General features: G+C 38.7%; 1 protein-coding gene and 2 pseudogenes across 1 annotated transcript in view; 2 read left to right on the top strand and 1 right to left on the bottom strand.

Annotated features, from left to right (window-relative positions):
• The window catches only part of LOC133776098 (zinc finger protein 271-like), a 77,781-nt gene that overhangs the window by 10,421 nt on the left and 51,163 nt on the right, over positions 1 to 16,197 (top strand). The gene's annotated exons all lie outside the window — the stretch shown is intronic.
• On the top strand, positions 885 to 1,049 carry LOC133776062 (apelin receptor early endogenous ligand-like; annotated as a pseudogene).
• On the bottom strand, positions 12,647 to 14,933 carry LOC133775915 (vacuolar protein sorting-associated protein VTA1 homolog; annotated as a pseudogene).

The raw sequence follows: 16,197 nt of genomic DNA, 5'->3' as shown, positions 1-16,197 counted from the left end.
TTTATGAGTACTTCACCGGCAAAGAATAATGGGATCATTGATTTTCTCTGAGCTTTTGCCCTAAGTGGTTTATTTTATGAAATTGATTCTGGGTAATATGTAGAAATTTGCTGTATTAGAAGTTGGGGTGCAGAGGTTGATGTTAGAGAAATAGGGCTGTCATTGTTACTTCCACTGTGCCCCACACTGCAACCTATGCCTGCCTTTGGATTTTGTTTTTATAGAGTGTTGGAATGAGGCAGTAGTGATTCAATAAAGAAATAAATTTTCAATTGTTAAACATTTTTATTTTTATTAATACAGAGAACAGATTGCATAAGAATGTAATTCCAGAAGAACATAACCATACTTCTCTATTTCCTCCTCCTTTCTTCCTTTCTCTTTTTACAGATTTAATAAGCTGGCTTTTTTCCCTAACCTAGTGTTTACCCCTTCACCTCCAGCCTTCCTGTCCATTTGTTCCTACTTTACAATCTAGTACTTTAAGCTTTTTTCTCTTTCTTTCATGCATGTTTTTTCCTATTCCTACCCCAATTCCAAAGAAGGAAAAATGAGATCAATATCTCATGATTTTTATTCATTTTTCCTTCTTTGGAATTGGGGTAGGAGTAGGTAAAAACATGCATGAAAGAAAGAGAAAAAAGCGTAAAGTACTAGATTGTAAAGACAGGAATCCTATGCAGAAATACAGAATAAAAAAGTTACCTCATTTTTCTTTTTATTAACAATTTATTTATTGATTTACCTTTCTGGAAGAGGCAGCTGGAAGTTCTCCGAGGTCTGTCCTTAGAATGTGAGGAGAGCCAGAGATATTGGACAGACTCTTTACAGTCTGTTTGTTTTACTGTGAGAGATGTTGATCCACTTGCCTGTGGCAGAAAAAAATGAGATTTCAATGATTTTTTCCTGCATTTCTAATTTTTATGATGAGTCTCTTCTTTATCAATGGATAGAGACCTGTCAAATTTGCCATGAATAAAAATTTTCACAGACACAACTGCTTCCAAAGGAGATGCATGCCTCTCCATTCCCATGTGGTCTTCCCCTGAGTTCTCCAGGTGGCTTTTCTTGGTCTCCTGAAAGCAAAGCAAAGATTCCAACCACAGAAAAAATTCACTATGACTGTGGTGTTGTTTCTTGGAAGTTCCTGTCCAAAAAGTAATAATTTAAGAACACCAGGGGCATTTTATAGTTTCACAGGAGTCTCTTCCTCCTGGCTTCAGAGGCGAGGAAAAATAACCAAAGTTGAAGCATGAGTCTAGGCAAAGCACAATTATTTATCTGCGTAACAAATATCCTCTTATTTTTTCTGCACATTGCTAGTCTTACGTGGGTTAGAAAGAAAAAAATACCATTTAATGTCTTAGAACTCTCTAATGTTAAAAAGTACAAGAATTAAAAATTGATATTTTATGCTCTTATAAAGCTCCAAAAGCATTAACATTGTGCATTTCTGGGTGATTTGAAAATTCTAAATTTGAAATCAATTGCATTGACTGGATTTTCTGAGTAGGAATAAAACAATTGGTTTATTAATTATTTATATAGAGAGACTATGAAAGAAGCTATTCATTGGTACCAGTTTTATATGATAAGCTTTTGTGTTTATGAGACCATGATTCATTTTATTTTATGAGCTATGTCCACTTGAAGTTGCAAAAGAAAACATACAATAGACATTGCAATTCACTTTAACAGACTTTTTGAAAGGTTTTATTTATTTGAGAGGTAGAGTTATAGACAGTGAGAGGTAGAGAGAAAGACCATCCATTGGTTCACTCCCCAAGTGACTGCAACAGCCAGAGCTGCTCGATCCAAAGCTAGGAGCCAGGTGCTTCTTCCCAGTCTCCCATGGGTGCAGGGGCCCAAGCACTTGGGCCATCTTATACTGCTTTCCCAGGCCATAGCAGAGGGCTGGGTTGAAAGAGGAGTAGCTGGGACTAGAACCAGTGCCCCTATGGGATGCCAGTGCTGAAGGTGGAGGATTAACCTACTGCACCATGGCACCAGCCCCACAATTCTCTTGAAAACAGAAACATTTATTCCCGAATCTCTTACTCTTCATATCTTTATGAGAAGATGATGTCTGATTTCTTTTGGAGTTCTCTTTTGTCTTTGATTATTTTCTATGACTAGTTTCTTAAAAGGACTTGCATTGTTAACCTCTACAGTTAGGCCAATGAAGTCCTGACAGGGCACATATGTCTCTAGAATTACAGGAGTGCTCATCATTCTCATAATGTTGCTGTTCAGCCTGTGACAGTGAGACATGTAAATAAAAAAACAGAAATTTAGCATGTGGTTACCCCACAAGGAATCTTATCTTGTCTGCATCTGAATAATTTTGATAGCCAGGTGTTTTTAAGTTGCTAAATATTCTCTTAATTTGTATTTATTTAAAGACTATTAACTTAGTACCACAATTTTTGTTACAGTAAGTTGATTGCAGATAAGGAATTTACAAATTCATTCCTTGACTAGAAGTTTTACTTTGTAACAATCACACACTAGCAGAAGTCATAAACCATTAAACCTCATTTTTCTAAAATAAGAGGTTGTAATTAATATGAGTTTATAAAGAATATATGTTTTAAGATTTTATTTATTTATTTGAGAGGTAGAATTACAGACAGAGAGGGAGAGACAGAGAGAAAGGTCTTCCTTCCATTGGTTCACTCCACAGATGGCTGCAATGGCCAGAGCTGCACCGATCTAAAGCTAGGAGCTAGCTGCTTCTTCCTGGTCTCCCATGTGGGTGCAGGGGCCCAAGCACTTAGGCCATAATGCACTTTTCCCAGGCCATAGCAGAGAACTGGACTGTAAGAGGGGCAGCTGGGACTAGAACCAGCACCCATATGGGATGCTGGCACCACAGGCAGAGGATTAACCTACAGCACTGCAGCACCAGCCCCAAGTACATGAAGAATTTAGAACAGAAAATTGGTAGCAACCTCATGGAGTTTATCTCCCTTTCAAAACTTTTAATAAACTTTGGGATGGAAAATGCTAATTTAAGGTACTGTAATTAAATTCACAAAAACAAAAGATGTTTTAGTATGTTTTACTTCCTTATTTAAGTTAGATACTGTTAGGAAATTCTAAATTATTTTGTGGATAAATTGTAATTTCTTTTCACAAGTGTATTTGAGTAGAAACACAAGCTTTTATAATCAATTATTTGTGTTTAAAACATATGCTTATGCAACTTTTGTATTAAAATAATAGCATTTTATGAAGTTTGGATACATCTTGTTCAATACAAGCCTATACTGCCCCGGCCCGCGGGGTAATCAACTAGGACATGAGGAGGGCAGACCTGAATGGAGAGACAAACCAGACACGAGAAGGGAGACCAAAACAGTATTCTGATCAAGGTCTCACTTTATTGGAGAAGGAAGCAGCTTATATAATACAAGGCAAGGATTGTAACAGTCGAGGGCAAGCAGGTGTCATCTCACAACATAGTTCAAAGGAATAATTTCACAGGAATCAGTATCAATTTGAGAAAGGGAGTTACAGCGAGGTCTCACAGCTAGCAGACATGCTTATCAAGGTACAAGAAAGAGAGCACTGAAACCAGATGGCCAGGCGCTAACCATATCAGTGAGCTGTACAAATGGACTTTTCTAGTGATTCCTCCTTACAGGAACACAGTTGAAGGTTAGTCTAAACAAAGGCCTACACAGGGAACCCAGCACAGTGGCTCCCAACATCTCCACCTTCTTTGTATATAGCAAGATGAGGTTACATGTCATCAGTGCTATACTGCTGCGTTTTTGTGAGCAGTGCTGTTTTTATTTTATAATGAAGCCAACGATGGTGCCTGTCTTAGGTCGTGGGTTCCACCTGCACATTCTTACCCGTCATCAGAATCCATCGTCATCGATGAATTCCTGTCTTAGGTTGATATGTGCGGCAACCCATCTTACCCGTCATTGACTACCCACCGAGTTATCTTTTGGGGGATTTCCAAGGCCTAGTTAGAAGATACACGAAACACCTGCCGACAAGATAGGCAGTAAGGAGGCTTATGAGAAGGCTTATGATGAAGATTACAATCCCCACAAACAGTTTTTTTAAGCCAGGAGAAATTTGGCAGCCAAGATGTAAGCCAATTGAATAAACTTTCGGACCCTTTGTCTTGAGTAAAATGAGAAGCAAGTTCTGTGAGTTTTTGGATTTTACTAGCAATACTATGAAAGTTATCAGTAAGATTAAAACAACACATATTTTTAACTTGATTGCATTTTTTGTGATGTAATAAGAGAAGATAATCGATGGCTGCACGATTATCTAGAATACCTTGCTGTAATACTTGTTGTTTTTTGTTTATTAAGATAGGGCAGTTGAAGAATGATTAATTTTTTTTTAAAGCCAGTCAAATTTAGCAGTGGGGGGTTGTATACCAACTTTAGTGACACTAATGTTAATAAGTTCTGATAACCCACTACCATCGGACCAGCCTGACATTAGGCGAGAGATGAGACATATAGCCAAATATCAATTATTTTTGATTACAAAAGAGGTTTGGTACAAAGTTTTAAATGATGAATGTCAGTCCATACAGACTGTAGCAAGGTTAGCACAAATTGCAGAACACACGGAAAACATCCCATACAAAGTAGGAAAAGCAGTAGCGGTCCAGCCAGCATTAATAACCAATGAATCCATTGAAATCCTCCAAATGTTAAGGGGTTAGTAATAAACATATGTTGCATTTTACTTTTATCAGTAACAGACTCTATGTGGCATATTGTTAGTAATGTTAAAACAACATCCCCCTGGTACAGATTTACAACTTATATGATCTTTTAACAGCAAATAATCGATAGCTGCTTGGTTTAAGAGTACTCCTGAACGAACTTGATCCAATTCTTCAGCTATATTGGATAGCGCAGTAGCAGTAAGATTGATGGTTTTGGTCACCAAACATGCAAGCCTTCGAAGTCCATGGTTATTTCCATAAGCCAATCCAGGAACTCCCACTAGCTATATAGCCATGGTAAAGGCAGGTCTCCAATTAAGATGACATCATCATCACAGGTCTCAGGTAATGAGTGTTGCTGTCGTGTCTGGAAATACAGATGTTAGCATCGAGGCCACACGGCCCAATGAGCAGTTGCAAAAATCATCAGGGGCTAAGGAAGTAAAAGCAAATTGATTGCATAAAAATACCCAACCCTTAGGAGAAGTGTCCCATACCAGTACCGGATCAGGTCCATTTGAGTGATTGGTGATAGGATCCCTGCATTTCACCATTGCTCTTTTCGCAGCTGTTTGTGGATGCCAGTGTTGATCAGCTGCAAAACGACCATCTTTATCCAATGTGAAAAAATTTAAAGTGAATAAAGCATGTGAGAGCCATTTGTTAGAAGGCAGAAACCCCAAACTCCCCCTTTTTTATTTTATTAAAATATTACTTTAAAGTATTATGTGTACATTTAACAGTGCCTTGACCCTGAGGATTATAAGGAATGTCAGTAACGTGAGATATAAAAAAAATTACACAAAAAGTTTTAAAAGAGGCGGAAATATAAGCAGGTCCATTATCCATTTTAATTTGTTTTTTGGAGTTCCTAGGGAAGCAAAAGCTTGTAAGCAATGGGCAATAACATGTCTTGTAGCTTCACCTGTATGTAAGGGAGCAAAAATAAATTTAGAACAAGTATCAATAGACACATGTATATATTTTTGTTTACCGAATTGCATGAAGTGGGTAATATCCATTTACCATAGTTGATTGGGGAATAAACCACGAGGATTAATTTTAAAGTGAGGTACTGGTAACTGGATGGAGTAAGTACAATAGGATTTTACAATTTGTTGAGCTTATTTTTAAGTAATATGTTTTAAGCATAACGTATGAGCATTTAAATGATGTAAAACATGATCTTTTGTTGCTGTATCAATAGAATATATGTAGAGAGCAGAATCTGCCAAACGATTGTCCTCTACCAAAGGTCCAGGGAGACTGGAATGTGCTCAAATATGACCTATAGAGAAAGGGCAGGTATGCTGTCGAATGACAGTGCAAATGCAAGAAAACAAAGGAGAAGAAGCTGAGGATTCAGGAAGGAATGAACAAGTTTCCAATTGAGGCACCGATAGGAACACATATTTGCTATCAGTGTATATGTTAACCGCTACATCCAAAGTAGACTGTAATGTAAGTGTAACAGCAGTTAATTTAACTAGCTGTAGAGATGAAAAAGGGGTGTTAATAACTATACGGTGACCATCACAAATTATAGAAGCTTGACCAGTGTTGGAACCCTCTATAAATATTAAGTCAGCATTTTCTAAGGGTTGAAAGCTTGTATTTCATGGAAATACACAAGGATGATGTCATAAAAATTGTATCATTTTATCTGATGGATAGTTATTATAAACTTGTCCTGAAAAAGAAGCTAATGCAAGAGGCCAGTCTTTAGTGAAAAAAAAGAAGCCATATTAGCTGTTTGTTAGTATATGGTTGACATATACATGTTAGCTTTATTTTAAATATTTTTTACATTTTAGTCACCCTTTAGTTATAATCTTAGCTATTGCATTATAATGTGGTATAACATTCTTTTTAGGGGTAGCCTGTAAATATATCCAAAGTAAAGGGGCCTCTTGTCACAACAGAGTGGTGGGTAAATAATCTGTAATCAAAATAATAAGAATTAAAGGTTGGTTATAATCAATGTAAGAAACAAAGCTCTGAGATAAGGCTTGTTGTACCTTTTCCAAGGGTAATCATGCAGCGGGAGTAAGCACTCATTGGGAGGTAGGGAAACTATTTCCCTTTAGGATATCAAATAAAGGTTTAGGTCTCCTGTTGTGAGGTGGGAGATGTAGACAAAGCCAATTAATATCCCCTAGAAGTTTTTTGAAAATCATTTAAAGTCTGTAAAGAATCCACTTGTAAGGTGACTTTTTGTGAAAGTATTTTTCATGGGTACAATTGGAAGCCTAGATATTGATAAGGATATTGAAGTTGCATTTTCTCAGGGGCTATGATAAGACCAAAACCAGATAACTGCTCTTTTATTACCATTAGACATTGCACCACCAAAAATTTCTAGGGTCCAGTTATTAAAATATCATTTATATATTGTATAATATATAAATTGCTATATTTTTTGCGAATTTTTTGAAGAGCAGCATCAATGAATTGTTGGCACAAAGTAGGGCTATTAGCCATTCCTTGAGGTAAGACCCTCCACTGGTATCTTTGCATAGGTTCTTTAAAATTTACTGATGGAGCACTGAAAGCAAATCGGGGACAATCTTCTGGATGTAAAGGTATAGTATAAAAACAATCTTTTAAATCTATTATTGCAATATAAGAGTCCTTTGGAATTGCAGTAGGCAATGGTAAACCTGGTTGTAAAGCCCCCATAATTTCCACAGTAGCATTAACAGCCCTAAGGTCCTGAAGTAATCGTCATCTTTCAGATTTTTTTTTTTTGATAACAAAAATAGGACTATTTATTCCAAGGAGAATTAGGGGAAACTATATGTCCTGCTGCTTATTGTTCTTCCACCAATATCTGTGCAGCATTTATCTTTTTCTGTTGTAAAGGCCACTGATCCACACACATGGGATCATTTGATTTTCATTTTATTTTTTTTCGCATGGGGCACAGTTTGATCAGCAGCCATCAAGGGAAACCTAATCCCTTCCAGTCATGATTGACAGTTAAAGTAACTGGAGATGTGATGCCTTGTTGTTGTTTGCCTAAACCCTTACCTGGCAAATGACCTTGTTGAAGCATATTAGCAGTAACAACTTCAGTTGGACTACACATTAAAGCCCCCATTTTGTGTTAAAACATCCTGCCCCCATAGGTTAAAGGGCAGTCCTCCTAGAATATATGATTAAGATGTGTCTGTATTGTTTATTTTATCTTTTCATTGTAACAACTCTGAACTTGGTTTTAGTCCCTGACTCTGACCAATACCTCATAATTGAGCTATGGGAATTTTCTTTTTCCAATTTGTAGGCCAGTTTGTTGCTGAAATAACAGAGACATCAGCTCCAGTATCTAAAAGACTCTTGAATAACTTTTTATTTAATTTTAAGGAAAATTTGGGTCAGTTCTTAGTTATGGATTGTATCCAATAAGCATTAGAAGATCCAAAACCTTTATTTTCTCTTTTATTTGAGAAGGACTTACCAATTGAAGATAAGGGGAGCAGAATTAATTGAGCAATATGCTGTCCTGGAGTTAAGGTTACAATTACATTATTGGCTTGAGCCATACTTTTTATTTTATCAGTAAAGTCAGCATCTATAACTCCAGGAAAAACCTGTAACCCTTTCATAGTTGTACTACATCTGCCCAGTAGGAGGCCAAAAAACCCAGTTGGCAAAGGACCAAAAATCCCAGTAGGGAGGGCTTATGGACTCATGTCAGGAGTCAATACTGTATAGGAGGTGGCCCTGAGGTCCAGTCCTACACTACCCTCTGTGGCTCTGTGGAGAGAATTGATGGATTTAGGGTGTTCTGCTGAGGAACAAATGTCATGGCCCCAAAAATGTATTGGTTTTGTTGGGATGGGGCCTGGGGCCAGCCCTGCTTTTAGTTTTTTGAACTTTATTTTTTTAATGAATTACCTTTTTTATCAGTTTTGGAGTAACATTTATTGGCCCAATGCCTTTCCCTTTTGCACCGTGGGCAAATCCCAGGAGGAGTCTTATTTTTATCTTTAATTTTTGGACATTTTTTTTTTTTTGCACATATTCCTGCTGTTCACATTTATAGCACCCCCATTTATCAGGCATAGCCCTCTTTGTTGATTTTTGTAATGACATACCAAGTAGAGTGGTAGGTCCTGAATGTCCTGTTTTTAAATTAATCCATTTTGCTAATCTCTCAAAGGGACTGTCACAGAACACCTCAGCCACAATAGCCAATCGATCTATGTTCACATTGTACTTATGTTTTGTAGAATTTACAGTATTGTGGGCATCACTAGGCAATCTTTACACAGCACCGGAAAAGGATCCATACTGAGAATTAAACATCATTAGTAATCATCATGGGCACGTTTAACATTCAGCTTGACTGTGTGTTCCCCTGGGATGAAACAGCAGCAGCAGAGGCTTGCTCCGGCTCCCTCTTAAAGCCCCCAAGGACAAGGGTGGCTCATTGCTAAGATTTTAGGCAAGCAGTGTGTCCCGTCTCGGATCTTGGCCAGAGAGCCAAGACACGAAGCATGCCCACCTGTTTATTAGAAACATTCCTTTATCCTTCTCCCTGGGAACTGGCCAGGCTCCCAAGGAGCAGGAGAAGGTCATCTGGCAGCAAAGTTACTTGTCTACAAGAGCCGAACCTAGATACAAGCCTCTCCATCCCAAAAATCTGTCCTTACATTTGGCCCTAGGGTTGCATCGAGGTATAGACGTACTTAACACATCATCATAAGAATACAATACAAATTTCTCATACAAGTATACATCCAACAAACACAATAATATTTAAGGCATTTTAAGGATAAATTGAAACATATCTGAGGAGGAATTAGCTTCTTGGGCACCCATGTCAGGGACATAAAAAACAGTACTGTTCCAATACAACAACTCAAGCTGCTGCAGACAGCCTGAGAACTGGCTAGACAATCCCATGGCATGGAGATCTGAGGCATTGTTACTTGTTAAATAGACATGTTGAGGTGCACACAGTCCAATTAACAAATGCGCTAACATTTTGCATTACTCTAAAATTAGTGATTTGGGTTTCATTAAATATTTGTAACATCTCTTTTTGATAAGACAACAAATTTTTTAGCGGATGGAACATGGTGGGTAACCATTTAGCCATAATGATAGTAGCCTCTTACTATCTATAATTGTTACATTCTTGTAGGTTTGTGCAATCTTAACTATTTGCGGCATATTTTGATTTACATTTTTTTTTGTAAAGCAAACCACGCATAACCTGCCCAAGCATTCCTATTAATAATAAAGGTAGAGTTAGTACATAATACAAAAACAGAATGGGTAGTCTGGACACTTTGTCACCACAATTCCTCATTTCACATAGTAATATTAATTTTACAACAGGTAACATTTACTTCAAGTGAAATATTTAAATACAGGGTGAGAGCTGTCCAGTGTACACTGATCTATATTTTTTTACTCCGAGTGTTTCTTATCCACAACACCCTCTTCAGTAAACCAAGGACTAATTTTTTTTAACAGCACTGATAAATTGCTCTACGGTTTGTTTCTTTAACCCTATTCTCTACATCTGCAATAAAGTTTTCACAGCCTTTGTCACGGCTTGCTTTGTTTCTTTAAATGCACATTTAAATCTTTTCCGAGCAAATCCCAATGTTGCTCATCGAGGACTCCTTTTTCTTTGAAGCAAGGACTGACTATTCCTATAACATTAATGAACTGTTTTATGGCTCACCTTTTTTAACCCTTGCTTCTCGTGCCTTGAGTGAGGCTTCTATCCCTTTTACAAACATTTCTTGCTTAGTGTTTGTCCCATAGTTTCATTGCTCCACTTACCCTCATAGCCTGTACTGCGGACGGGTCAGGACGCGGTGGCCACTATGCAGGTCTTCACTCGCCTTCTCCGGGCCTGTATCACAGATGAATTGTCTGCGGTGGCTCTTATGAGATGAGGCGGCGACCTAAATGAAACAGCCGGCTTTTCCAGCGACGTTCAGCTCAATTCCCGTTCCTCATGCCCCACGTTGGGCGCCACTTGCCCCGGCCCGCGGGGTAATCAACTAGGACATGAGGAGGGCAGACCTGAATGGAGAGACAAACCAGACACGAGAAGGGAGACCAAAACAGTATTCTGATCAAGGTCTCACTTTATTGGAGAAGGAAGCAGCTTATATAATACAAGGCAAGGATTGTAACAGTCGAGGGCAAGCAGGTGTCATCTCACAACATAGTTCAAAGGAATAATTTCACAGGAATCAGTATCAATTTGAGAAAGGGAGTTACAGCGAGGTCTCACAGCTAGCAGACATGCTTATCAAGGTACAAGAAAGAGAGCACTGAAACCAGATGGCCAGGCGCTAACCATATCAGTGAGCTATACAAATGGACTTTTCTAGTGACTCCTCCTTACAGGAACACAGTTGAAGGTTAGTCTAAACAAAGGCCTACACAGGGAACCCAGCACAGTGGCTCCCAACATATACTTTTTTAAAGTTTTATTTAAATAAAATCTTTGTATTTTTTTTTTTTAACCTAGCAAATTCGGGTAACACAGTAAGTACATAATTTCCCACAAAATTAATAAACTTAACAACTGAGTATCTTAAGTCTTAAAAATCTTCTGAACCATTCATAGCTATGCACTCAATGGAACATACTCCACAGCCGCTGAGAAGAATCTTAACTTAAAAGCATCAAGTCTTCAGGCATCTCTGCAGGCCTCTGTTTTTCATTCTCCAAGACATGCAGTCAGACTGCGGATGCAGCAAATATCAATTCACCTTAAGCTTCAGTGTATAAGAAAAAGCATTTGGGAAACCAACATTATTAATATTAAGTCTGAAAGCTTTTCTACCTCTTTACTGAATGACCTTTCCTTCTGTCAACTTTAAACTCTAATGAAAAAAATATTTTTTCAGGTTAATCTAACACTTTAGGACATTTGTATTTGTTTTATAAGTCTTACAGAAAACAAAAAGGTAATCTCTAATCTAGACAATTCTGGAATCTTTTATTAGATTTAGAATTTTACAACAAAGTAATATGATCTGTTTGTCCAAATATTATGGCTTTTAAATAATTCTCTTCATGTATATGTAAATTAATAAAGCTTATTTCTTTTTTTTAAACTTTTATTTAATGAATATGAATTTCCAAAGTACAGCTTATGGATTACAATGGCTTCCCCCCATAACTTCCCTCCCACCCACAACCCTCCCCTCTCCCACTCCCTCTCCCCTTCCATTCACATCAAGATTCATTTTCAATTCTCTTTATATACAGAAGATCAATTTAGTATATATTAAGTAAAGATTTCAACAGTTTGCACCCACATAGAAACACAAAGTGAAACATACTGTTTTAGTACTAGTTATAGCATTAAATCACAATGAACAGCACATTAAGGACAGAGATCCTACATGAGGAGCAAGTGCACAGTGACTCCTGTTGTTGACCCAACAAATTGACACTCTAGTTTATGGCGCCAGTAACTACCCTAGGCTCTCTTCATGAGTTACCAAGGCTATGGAAGCCTTCCAAGTTCGCCGACTCTGATCATATTTAGACAAGGTCATAAAAGACAGGGTGAGGATAGTAACCAATGATCTTAAGAGTGGCATTAACCAGGTCTGAACAATTATACAGCATTAAGTGGGGAAGAGGACCATCAATATACACAGGTTGGGAGTAGAGCCATTGGTGGTAGAGTAGAGGTTATGATTATGAAGGAATGAGGCCCAAGTGCGCTAGACAGGGCCTAGAACAAAGGACAGAGTCATTATTAGAGGAGCTAAGAAAGGTGCTAAGCTACAATTAAGTTTTCTGATTGAGAGGCAAATAGAACCTGACAGAAGGGGCTTGATAATAACCTGTTGGGCTTTAGGCCTTGTAAGTTAAGAGGCCCAGACCTATCTATCTCTTCAGGTAATGGAGTTAGTTCTTTATGCCAAAGATACATGGATATGTTGTACAAAGGCTTTATTCTCTGTCAGTCATCAGTAACTTGAGGTCTTTCTATAGATTCTGAATGGCAGTGCTTACATCTTCATATTGCAAAGCATATTTACAGTATCTCTGAGCTCTCACAAAGTCCTCAGGGGTGAGGTGGGTATTGCCTTGGGAAACTGTATGAAATGTGCAGGATCAATGGCTGGAATAGTCTATAGAGTAGGTTGGATAGTATTCCTTGTTACACCCATGCTATGAGGCACTTTTGCTTATGTGTAGGCTGGGGCATGTGCACTCAGAGGACTCTATATTCAACTATAGCTGTCTGATGGCATGCTGCCTGGGTCAAATGCTGAAGATGGTGATGGCTGAGGTGTGTTGAGTGGGCAGAGATGCTACTACAGCATCTTCATTTTCTCCACCATCAATATCTTCCTCAATTCCAACAGGGCCTCTTGAGGAGTCTTCTCATTCTTTAAGCAATTATGAATATATGTTGCCTTCCACCTTGCATACTTTGTGTGTTTCACATTTTCATCAGTGTTTTGTCAAACACGTTTATGACATCTATTAAAAGACTTACAGTATAGAAGAACTTGATCATGTTTTTTTGTGTGTGTGTGTGTGAAATCACCCAGCATTGTCTGCATATGTAAACATTTTCAAATCATAATTCCCCAAATGGGAAGAACCAACTACTCCTTTGGTAATAGCTTCATTAGCACCCAACTGTTTGTTGTTGTTTTTGTTGTTGTGAAGAAACTGAGCCTGGATCAAGGCACAGCTATTTTAGACTAGGCCTCCATCTGGTAACTCTGGCATGACTGGGCCCTGAACCCTAAGGCAAAAGCTCCTGAAAGAAGAAAAATAAACTCCCCTTGTGATAAACTCCACTAGCAACAGCCAATCAGCAGATAGCAGGGAAATACCTAAAGTTCCAGGTGTCTTTACAGGTAGTTAAGGTGATTGATAACATCCCAAAACCCTGCAGTTTGGAACATACACCCTAGCGGCTCAGACCCTATATTTTAGCCAATAATTTTAAAAAGCATCAACTCCAAAGCCATCCAACCACCTTCACTAGTCTATTCCCACCACTAGATTTACTAAGCAATTTTAAGAGATGTTCTTTAAATTTCCCGCAGAATGAGATGATTTGCTGAATGGTGCTATAATGTATAGAATACTTCTGAAAACCCTATATAAACCCCACAAAGGAAATGAGATGGGTCCTCATCAGAAGACCACTGTGACGATTGGAGGAGTGGACCCTAGCTTCAGCTAGAACAATAAACCTCTTTGCTTTTGCATCATTGAAGTCTCTCATTGGGGTAATTTAGTCCCATCCAAGTCTGGCCTAACAGTTGTTATTGTTAAGATTTATTTATTTATTTGAAAGGCAGAGAGACAGAGAGTCGGCCTCTGCCATCTGCTAGTTCACTCTCCAAATGGCTGCAGTGGCCAGAGCTGTGCTGATCTGAAGCCAGGAACCAGGAGATTCTCCCAGGTCTCTCACATGCAGTGGCCCAAGGACTTGGGCTATTTTTCTACTTCTTTCCTAGGCCAGAGCAGAGGGCTGAGTCAGAAGTGGAGCAGCTGGGACTTGAACTGGAGCACATATAGGATGCCAGCACTGTAGGGCAGAGCTTTAAGCTGCTGCACCACAGAGCAGCTCCCCCAACTGTTTCTTAAGAACTCCTAACTGACCCATTAATTTTGATAAAAATTTATGACACTCAGGAGTTTTATTATCAATCTTCATTCTAGTTTGCATGGCATATAAATGACTGCCTTGGTGAAATACATAATGATCAAACAATGGCTGCCAACAACCTCTCAGATCAATTCTTGAGCAACTATTCAGTAATAGGCCACCATAGGGTCCTACTTATGCTCCTGAACTATCTGGTGATGCTGAATGTTTTTTTTTTTTAATTTTTTTTTTTATTTTGACAGAGTTATAGACAGTGAGAGAGAGACAGAGAGAAAGGTCTTCCTTCTGTTGGTTCACTCCCCAAATGGCTGCTATGGCTGGTGCTGCACCAATCCAAAGCCAAGAGCCAGGTGCCTCTTCCTGGTCTCCCACGTGGGTGCAGGGCCCAAGCACTTGGGCCATCCTCCACTGCCCTCCTGGGCCACAGCAGAGAGCTGGACTGGAAGAGGAGCAACTGGGACAGAACCGGCGCCCCAACTGGGACTAGAACCCAGGGTGCTGGTGCTGCAGGTGGAGGATTAGCCTAGTGAACTGTGGCACTGGCTGATGCTGTATGTTCTTAAACTGTGGGAAGAGTGGGGGCAGTGGAGCAAGTTCAGCCATCTCCACTCTAGAATATCATGACTTCCTCAAGCCTATACTTTTTTCAAGTACATATTTATACATTCACAGAAAAACAGTTAAAACCAGACTGACTTGTAAAAATAATTCAATGGTTATAGATGTCTACTCATACAACATTTAAAATTGTTCAGTAAAATACTCTGATTTAAAAAAAAAAGATTTATTTATTTATTTGAATTTCAGATTTACAGAGAGAGAGAGAGCTCTCTGCTGGCTCATTCCCCAAATGACCACAATGGCCAAGGCAGGGCTAGATTGAAGCCAGGAGCCAGGAACTTCATCCAGGTCTGCCACGTGGGTACAGGGATCTAAGCACGTGAGCCATCATCCACTGCTTTCTCAGACTCATTAGCAGAAAGCTGGATCAAAAGTGGAGCAGCCAGGACTCAAACCAGCACTCATATGGGATGCCAGTACTGCAGGCAGTAGCTTAACCCACTAAGCCACAGTGCCTGCCCCAAAATGATTTTTGGCTTCTGTATGATAGCCATACTAACTGGGGTGAGGAGAAATCTCATTGTGGTTTCTATTAGCATTTCCCTGATGGCTAGTGATCCTGAACATTTTTTCATGTGTCTATTTGCCATTTGAATTTCTTCCTTGGAGATATGCTTGCTAAAATTGCCTGTTAATATAACAGGAAAAATGCCTGCTGCCCATTTCTTGAACTGGATTGTTTTGTTATTGAATTTGTTGAGCTTATTAGAGATTTTGGATATTTTTACTGATAGTTTGCGAATGTTTTCTTCCATTCTGTCAGTTGCTTCCTTTGTTGCAGTTCAGAAGCTTCTTAGCTTGATATAATCTCCTTTGACTATTTTTCTTTTTATTGCCTGTGCTTCATGGGATCTTTTTCTGAAAGTCTTTGCCTATGACAATGCCTTGCAGAGTTTCTCTGATATTTTTTCCTAGTAATCTGATGGTATCACATAGATTTAGATGATTGATCCAATTACAGTTAATTATTATACAAGCTGCAATGTGGGGATCTTGTTTCCTACTACATTGTGAAGAACAAATTTTCCCAGCATCATTTTTGAAGAGATTGTCCTTTCTCCAGAGATTGCTTTAAATTTGTTTCTCACAAACTAGTTGGTTTTAGATGTGTGGATTTTTTTTTTTAACTTTTATTTAGTAGATATAAATTTGCAAAGCACAGTTTGTGGATTACAATGGCTTCCCCCCTCATAACTTCCCTCCCATCCACAACTCTCCCATCTCCTGCTCCTTCTCCCATTCCATT

Source organism: Lepus europaeus, chromosome 17 (assembly GCF_033115175.1).
Source record: "Lepus europaeus isolate LE1 chromosome 17, mLepTim1.pri, whole genome shotgun sequence".
In the NCBI taxonomy this organism is placed as follows: Eukaryota; Metazoa; Chordata; class Mammalia; order Lagomorpha; family Leporidae; genus Lepus; species Lepus europaeus.
This window is presented reverse-complemented; position numbering and strand designations above follow the sequence as displayed.